The 9,183-nt window shown below is 44.7% G+C and overlaps 1 protein-coding gene across 4 annotated transcripts in view; it reads right to left on the reverse strand.

Moving 5' to 3' along the window:
- LOC131685610 (serine-rich adhesin for platelets) overlaps positions 1-2,331 on the reverse strand; it is a 331,716-nt gene extending 329,385 nt beyond the window's left edge. For all 4 annotated transcript variants that reach the window (XM_058969467.1, XM_058969469.1, XM_058969470.1 and 1 more), the window contains exon 1: positions 1,485-2,331. The gene's annotated coding sequence lies outside the window, so the exon portion shown is untranslated. The remainder of the gene's footprint in view (positions 1-1,484) is intronic.
- Between the last annotated feature and the right edge of the window lie 6,852 nt (positions 2,332-9,183).

A 9,183-nucleotide genomic window follows, 5' to 3' on the forward strand; every position in this document is an offset into this window, starting at 1 on the left:
TTGCTTCGTTGTTAAGAATCAATATAATAACACAAATGCGCTGAAAACAGTAAAATTCTCGTGTTTGAGCGCAACGAAAACTCGAATGGAGTGCCCCTATTGTTGCGCTACCATTTTACTCAATGCGTTGAACAAAGATGGCAGACACTGCTCTAATCAACGGCTTCAAATGGGTAGAGTGATAATAGAAACATGGCGCAAATGGCCTCATCACCCTATTCGAATTGATTACACATGCTGACTTTGATTCTGATCACCTTCTAGCAACTTTTTCACTTTCTCAAGAAACTGTTTCCAAGGGATCATTCATAAATTACGTAACGCTTTTAGGGGGGGGGGGGGGTTCGACAAGTTGTTACATATTGTGACATAGGGGGGGAGGGGGAGTAAACTAGATCGTTACGTAACATATTTTCACCGAAGAAAAAAAAAATTTCAAGGAATTTGTTACGTAATAGGGGAGGGGGATAAAGAAATTTGTGACAGTTTGTTACATGGGGAGAGGGGGGAGTCAATTTTGGGCAATTTTTGCGTTACGTAATTTATGAATGGTCCCCAATCCCATTAGCTCAGTTTTAATTATCACAAAGCAAATTGGGAAAGATACAAAATTTATATTGAGAATGATTTTAATCATGATCATGATTTAAAAAATAAAGCTGACATTGAATGGAATTTCCTGTGTCAGACAATTTTATCAAGAGTTATCGTGTTCGCCGCCGGGCTCCTCGACGTGGAAATGGTTGCACGTCTACTCCTGGAACGCTCGTATGTGTGGCTCCACGTGACCGAATTTTTTTTTTCGGGCACAATGAATGTATAAATAAATATCAACATTGCACAAAAGATTCAGTGTTGCCTTACCTTCACAATCGTAAAACAAAATAACTTTCGGTTTGAGCACTTTACACCTGACGCCTCCCTTAACCGAATCATGTGAACAATAGGGATGAAAAGTCACCACTTGTGGCTAAACACCCAATATATTGAATAAGAAATGTAATGCGAACTAAACAACATAATCAAGTACAAAATAAAATATTTAAAAAATCAAAGGAAAATAAACGAAAAATAGAATTGAACAACACCCTTTGAAATGGAAAAATGATTTAAATTAACGGTACTAAGTGTATTCTACTATAGCTCTCCACAAAAGTATGCATGCACTATACATAATAAATAGCACAAAGCGATTTTTTTCCAATTGATTTCGAGCTTAACCGTTTCTGTGTTCCAAAAATCTACAATGATGGAGAGTGAACATATGGTGGACGATGAGAACATTTGTTTGTCCTGCTAAATTCTCATTCTAAGCCACTGTGCACTGGTAGAAACATCAATCTCGTTTATATACATGATAGGTCTATTAGTTTAATAATCTCGGTCCTAAGTCCTTGTCAAACTATTGAGTTATAGATACATATGATTCGACTCGGAAATATTTGAGAACTGACAGCTTCAGATTTTATTCAATTTTAACTTACCATTTGGTAGCAGCATCCAAATGGTTGTACAAATTGTCTACCATGACTTCAACTGGCTGATGCAAATGACACTACCAAATGCACACAAACTAAACACGATAGTAGGACAACTTTACTTCCATCCAACAAAAATCGAGAGGTCGGCTCACGAGCACAAGAGCTTTGAATCCGCTTAGCTGATCACCGAGACCATCAAGGTCTCCGAGGACTCCTACGCGCGCTTTTCGTATCCGCCATACACAACTGAACAACGCAAGCAGTACCAGCAGTTCGCGGCGTAGAATTTAGCACCGGCTGGTTGCTAACTTTTTACACTATCTCGACAAAATCGCGTAAATCCTTTTGTGACAAATTGCACTCCTAGCTCACTCCACTATATCTTCAATAAAAATGACATGATATAATACCGTAAAAAGCCTACCGCCTTCTGCCAATCGTTTGCCTTTGCTGAAATCGTAAATTTTAACTTGTCCCAAATGTGCGCGCTTGCAATTAGCGAACAACTTTTAAAGGCTAACTTGTTGGCCTGCGATCCGCCCTGCGGTCAAGTGAAAACTGATCCTCCAGCATCGTAGTCTTCTGTCCGGCGAAATGTTTCGAAATTTTTGTTATTCGTTGTTTTATTTTTTAATGGACAACTTGTCGTTTTTGGGCAGCCAACCGCCTGCGTGTCCGAAATCCACCGTTTTTGGCCAAACTGTCACTGATCGAGTTTGAATTATATTCACTTTGATTCCTTTTGGTGAACGGGCGGCATATTTCACGTCTTTATCAATAAATATATTTTGGGAAACGAGCGACTTAAGTTTATTATTTAAGAGCAAACAGGCCGCCGATCTGGAAGGAAACGTTCTAAAATATCAACTGCTTTCGCACAAATATCGCGGATTGTTCCGAGCTTAGCTCTAATGCGATTTATGCGCCCACGTGCAGTTTGAGTTCAGTCTGTATCCATGAAAATATATATTTATAGGTTCGTCCTATGTTCGTTCAAGTTTTTTAACAATGTTGAATTACATCATCTGGTTCTGAACTGAAGTTGTATTGTAAACCCTTTCTTTGACATTTTTCTTCAATTATTTCTCAAATTTATTTTATTCTTCCCTAGATTGATGGGTTTGACGGTATTCCAAACATCATCAAGCATATTTCGTGCATCAGTTTTAAAGAACCTGTGACAGACAATTACTCTTTAAGATGGTTATTGCATTACGCCTCGATAGTGATGCATCGAGAAGATAGCGAGGGCTTATGGGCCTTTTTTAGGTCTTGTGTTTTTTTCATACTTTGCGGCAGTCCAAACCAAGTATCAACAACTACTTGTGCATGCTGGCGTGACCGGCTGGCAGGTCAACGTGCACTGTCTTTTGCTGTGGACCGTGTTTGCAAACAATGTTCCGCAATTTAATTGCAGTATGTATTGGCGCTTCGTCATCGGGGATAAGCTAATTAAAAAAAATGTAAAAGTAGAAGCCTAGTGTTAGTGTAGTAAAAATTGTTGTTTTTAGTGCTGGTGTACAATTCTTATGCAGTAGTCGTATGTCTATCTAAGTTTGTGTTCGTCTGAGCATTGATGACAGCTGGGTCAGGGAATGGAATGGATGCTGGCGTATATGATAGAATAGTGAGTAATTTGTTTTCTCGAGTGCAATTAGAATTCGTTGGTCACTTTTCTCTCGAATAGGCAGAAAAGTGGTCAAGTTACATAGGGAATATAAATGTGAGTGGCTAGCTACCTGTAAAGCAAAATACTCCCTTCTCAGGGGAGTATTTTGCTTTACATGACAGTTCGCTTTCTGAAAACCACTCGGTTTACGAGTACAATACTTTCGTGTAATGCGTCGTTTCGTGACGCCGTCACTCTATCAGCCAGCTCAGTCGTCCCGGCCCTGTGTTCGGAAGTCGTGAAGGGGTCTTCCCAACCCTCTTCTCAGGCGAATATGTTGCTTTAAATGGTAATCCGCTCCATGAAATCCTTCTGGTTCATAGCACACCGTTGCATACAGCACATGGTTTCCAGCCCGTCTACTTCCAGAACGTTCGCGGAATGAGAACTGAAACGCCGGCCTTCTTGCTTGGCCTCACTTTGCTGCTGCAAGCCTGAGCGCCTGAGCGTCTGATCTCCAGGAGGAGCGGCTCTTACAGCGTCTATTCCCCATGTTAGGGGCGGCTGATCATCGTCCGAGTGCCAGCGAAGGACTCTAAGCTCAACTGTGCACTATGGTCCTCCGGAAAGTTAGGGGGTTGGTGTCAGGCCCAGCGAGCCAGCCGAAAAAAACAATTACAGCATAAAGTCAACAAGATAAGAATGCGAACCGATACCAATGGCAACGACCACTGCGACGAAAAGGGACTAGCGATTGGAAGCTCGGAACGTGGAACTGCAGATCTCTCAACTCCATCGGGAACACCCGCGTACTCGGCGATGTTCTCAAGGACCGCGGGTTCAGAATCGTAGCGCTGCAGGAGGTGTGTTAGACAGGATCCATGGTGCGAAAGTTTAGAGGTAATCATACCATCTACCAGAGCTGCGGCAACACACGTGAGCTAGGGAAAGATTGTGCAGGTTGAGGATCAATGGCCGTTTCTTCAACGTCAGCATAATAAACGTAAACAACCCTTACTCCGGAAGCACCGATGATGACAAAGACGGTTTCAACGCTCAGCTCGAACCAGAATACGACCGCTGCCCAAGCCACGACGTCATGATCATCATTGGAGACTTAAACGCTCAGATAGGCCAGGAGGAGGAATTCAGACCGGCGATTGGAAAGTTCAGCGCTCACCAGCTGTCGAATGAGAACGGCCTTCGACTCATTAATTTCGCCGCCTCCAAGAACATGGCCATTCGTAGCACCTTCTTCCAGCACAGCCTCCCTTATCGTTACAACTGGAGATCACCGCTACAGACGGTTACAATCGCAAACCGACTACGTCCTGATCGATGGACGGCACTTCTCCGACATTATCGACGTCAAGACCTATCGTGGCGCTAACAGCGACTCTGACCACTACCTGGTGATGGTTAAATTGCGCTCAAAACTATCCATCATTAATCATGTACGGTACCGACGGCCACCTCGGTACGATCTGGAGCGACTGGAGCAACCAGATGTCGCCACTGCATACGCGCAGCACCTCGAGGCAGCGTTGCCGGATGAGGGAGAGCTCAACGTGGCCCCTCTAGAGGACTGCTGGAGAACAGTAAAAGCAGCCAATAACAACGTAGCTGAGGACATTGTCGAGTACGAGGAACGGGGACGACGGAACGATTGGTTCGACGAGGAGTGCAGAGCGGTTTTGGAGGAGAAGAATGAAGGTCATGATGCAGCAATGCTGTAGCAGCATGGAACCCGACAGAATGTGGAACGATACAAACAGAAGCGGAGGGAGCAGACACCCCTTTTCCGGGAGAAAAAACGCCGCCTGGAAGAAGCGGAGTGCGAGGAAATGGAACTGCTGTGCTGTTCTCAAGATACACGGAAGTTCTACCAAATGCCGCAAGCCGAAATATGTAGGGATAAGGACGGGAGCCTGCTGACGGATAACCGTGAGGTGATCGAAAGGTGGAAGCAGCACTTCGACGAGCACCTGAACGGCGAGGAGAATGTAGGTACAGATGACCAAGGCAACGGAGGATTTGACTACGTCAGTGCAGTTGAGGACGGGAATGAACCAACTCCCACGTTGAGGGAAGTTAAGGATGCCATCCAACAGCTCAAGAACAACAAAGGAGCTGGCAAAGATGGTATCGCAGCAGAACTCATCAAGTTGGGCCCGGAGAAGTTGGGCACTTGTCTGCACCGGTTAGTAGTCAGGATCTGGGAAACCGAACAGCTACCGGAGGAGTGGAAAGACGGGGTGATCTGCCCCATTCACAAGAAAGGCGACCATTTCGAGTGTGAGAACTTCCGAGCGATCACCATTTTGAATGCTGCCTACAAAGTGCTATCCCAGATCATATTCCGTCGTCTATCACCTCAAGAAAATGAGTTCGTGGGAAGATCAGATCTTAACCGTACGACAAATCCTCCAGAAATGCCGTGAATGCCAGGTCCCAACGCATCACCTGTTCATCGACTTCAAGGCAGCATACGACAGCATCGACCGCGTAGAGCTATGGAAAATCATGGACGAAAAATGCTTTCCCGGGAAGCTGACTCGACTGATCAAAGCAACGATGGACGGTGTACAAAACAGCGTAAGGATTTCGGGTGAACTTTCCAGTCCATTCAAATCTCGACGGGGACTGAGACAAGGTGATGGACTTTCGTGTCTACTATTCAACATCGCTCTAGAAGGTGTGATGCGACGAGCCGGGCTCAACAGCCGGTGCACGATCGTCACGAAATCCGGCCATTTTGTATGCTTCGCGTACGACATGGACATTATCGCCCGAACATTTGGAACGGTGGCAGACCTGTACACCCGCCTGAAACGCAAAGCAGCGAAAGTCGGACTGGTGGTAAATGCGTCCTAAACAAAGTATATGCTGGTAGGCGGAACCGAAAACGACAGGATCCGGCTAGGAACCAGCGTTACGATCGACGAGGATACCCTCGAGGTAGTGGAGGATTTCGTCTACCTAGGATCCTTATTAACGGCTGACAATAACGTGAGCCGTGAAATCCGAGGACGCATCATCAGCGGAAGTCGGGCCTACTATGGGCTCCAGAAGAAACTGCGGTCAAGAAAGATTCACCCCCGCACCAAATGCACCATGTAGAAAACGCTTATAAGACCGGTGGTTCTCTACGGGCACAAGACTTGGACCATGCTCGAGAAGGACCTGCAAGCGCTAGGAGTTTTCGAGCGACGGGTGCTAAGGACGATCTTCGGCGGTGTGCAGGAGAGCGGTGTGTGGCGGCGAAGGATGAAGCACGAGCTCGCTGCACTCTATGGCGAACCCAGTATCCAAAAGGAGGCCAAAGCTGGTAGGATTCGGTGGGCAGGGCATGTTGCAAGAATGCCGGACAACAATCCTGCAAAGATGATGTTCGCTAATGATCCGGTTGGTACAAGAAGGCGAGGAGCGCAGAGAGCACGATGGTCGGACCAGGTGGAACGTGATTTGGCGAGTGTTTGGCGTAACCGACGTTGGAGAGCTGCAGCTACAAATCGAGTATTGTGGAGGCAAATTGTTGATTCAGTGTTATCATGAAATTGATGTTGAACTAAATAATTGAAATGAATGTTTGCAGCATGTACAACTTTCACTCCTCTGCAGTCCATAATATTCTTGAGAAGACCAACCGACAAAACAATGTACTTGTTGTAGACGATTACAATCTCCCTCATCTTCGGTGGATTTTTGATGACGATCTCAAGTGCTACATTTCTGAACATGCAGCATCGGAACAAGAGATGACTATCACAGAAACGCTGGTCGCTGGTGGTTTGTATCAAATTTGCTTTCTTAGCAACTTGAATGGACGGACCCTTGATTTAGTCTTCGTCAACTACACGGACATGTTTGAATTGATTGAGCCTTCGACATCTATACTGAACCCTCACCATAAACCCTTCGTTTTAAGATTTGATACGCGTTCTGACGGTAGTGACGCTTTTGATACAATCCACGACGATCTGAACTTTGACTTTACTCGATGCAACCTCGATGAAGTCTCAATGGTTATTGGTGTAATCAATTGGCGTGGATGGATGGAAACGATTTAGATCAGGCAGTTGCGGCATTCTATGAGGCAATATATGAGATTCTTCGCCGCAATGTTCCTAAAAACGTATGAGTGGAAAAGCAGATTATAAGTTTGCGTCGTGGAGTCCCGAGCTTGTTTGCCTACGTAACAGAGTCCGGAAACAACGGAAGCGATACTTACATCATAGAACCGACGACAACAAAACTATTCATCGTCAAATGGAACTGCAATATGAAACAGCCCGTAACAGTGAATTTGGAACCAAGCCCAACGCCGCCTTCGAAATTATCCCTCGACATTCTGGACATTTATAAATACTAGAAAACGCTCCGGGGATATACCTGAAAATGTATATCTTCGAGACAACAATTCACAGTCGGCAGTCAAGTCAGCGGACCTTTTAGCAGAGTACTTCCGAGATGAATTTACCAGCCCTCCTGTCTATCCATCGCAACAGTGCCTTCAAATATTTTGAACGTAAATGATGCCGATGTATTCAGTGCTCTGTCCAGCGTTGATCCGTTGTAAAGGCCTGGTCCGTATTGCTTGCCTCCTGCGTTTATATATGTGCCCGAGCTCTCTGCACCATAATGCGATGTGCGCTGCATCTTCCAACATAATTGACGAATGTCAGCATGGATTTGTAAAAAAAATGTTCCGCCATTTCAAACTTGATAACGTACACAAGCTTTCTAGTTCCAATTGTCGATAAGCGTCAACAACTGGACGCAATATATTTTGATTTCGCGAAAGCATTCGACAAGGTGCCCCACAATATTGCTGTTTAAAACTGGAGCAGGATTAGGTTTGCCTGGATGGGTAACCAGATGGCTGCATTCCTACCTCTCCGAGCGATCCACTTTCGTTAGAATCGGTACCACAAGTTCAAGCACGTTAGAAACGCTGACCTGTGGGCCTCAAGGAAGTCACCTAGAGCCACTTATCTTTCTCTTATTCATTAACGATCTCTGTACCCTCTTCAAGTCTGAAAAGCTACTATACGCTGGTGATTTGAAAATCTTTTGTTTAATTACCTCAGGACTCGACTCTGCTGTGCTTCAAGATGATATAGAAAATACAGAGGAAAGGTGCTTACTACGCAGCATGCAGATCAACGTCGATAAATGTAAGGTGAAAAGTTTCGGGCGCTTGGCAATTGTAAGGCGTTGCGAATATACCCTTCAAGCCTATGTCATCGACAGAAAACTTCGTTTCGCCGACTACATCACTGCAACAACGGCGAAGGCTTTTGCAACACTGGGCTTTCTGAAAAGAGGAACACAGTTGATTTTGTGGATTTCTAGCGCTAAAATCAATATACTGCGTACTGGTCCGGAGCACCTTTGAGTATGCTATAGAAGAATAGGAGCCACACAACACCATCCAAAGTAATCGGTTGGAGCGTGTTCAGAGAAGCTTTGTACGATTTGCTCTCAGAAAACTGCCTTGGAACCAGAGTTAAAAATATTCAAATTCATTGAATGAAAATTGATCAATTTCAGCCGCATTCATTTTCAATATTCAGTGACGCATCTGAAAATGTCAAACGAACAAACCGCCCATTCATCCATGCAGATTTTCATTCGTCTCCGATTATCACACGAAGCGACCGTGCAGCAACGAATCAAAAGCATTAAGGTCGGCCCTGGCCCAATTAGGTTCTTTACTGACTCGGTTAACCTCACTTTTCTTGACAGTTCGCTTGTATTGTTTACATGAACTTAGAAAAATTTGTGGACGATTAGATTCGCTCGAAGCAAATCGCAAAGAAATTTTCTAATGCTCGAAGAAGAACAAGGATGTGAAGGAAGATTGTTTAGGAAAGCTTGGAATAGTCATATGAGCAAGCTTAGAATTTCCCAACGGCTTAATCCTTTGTCTTCTACCGCAGGAGTCAAGATGTTTTGGCATTTTTATCGAATTCAAATCAGCTGAACCTGCGGCATGCCCGCATAAGCGTAAAGCAACTTAGCAACTTGCTTAGTTGCTTTACATTCCAAATAGGAGTATTCTCTTGATGAATGATTATCCCTTCTTTAGCA

Source organism: Topomyia yanbarensis, chromosome 2 (assembly GCF_030247195.1).
Source record: "Topomyia yanbarensis strain Yona2022 chromosome 2, ASM3024719v1, whole genome shotgun sequence".
Taxonomy (NCBI): domain Eukaryota; kingdom Metazoa; phylum Arthropoda; class Insecta; order Diptera; family Culicidae; genus Topomyia; species Topomyia yanbarensis.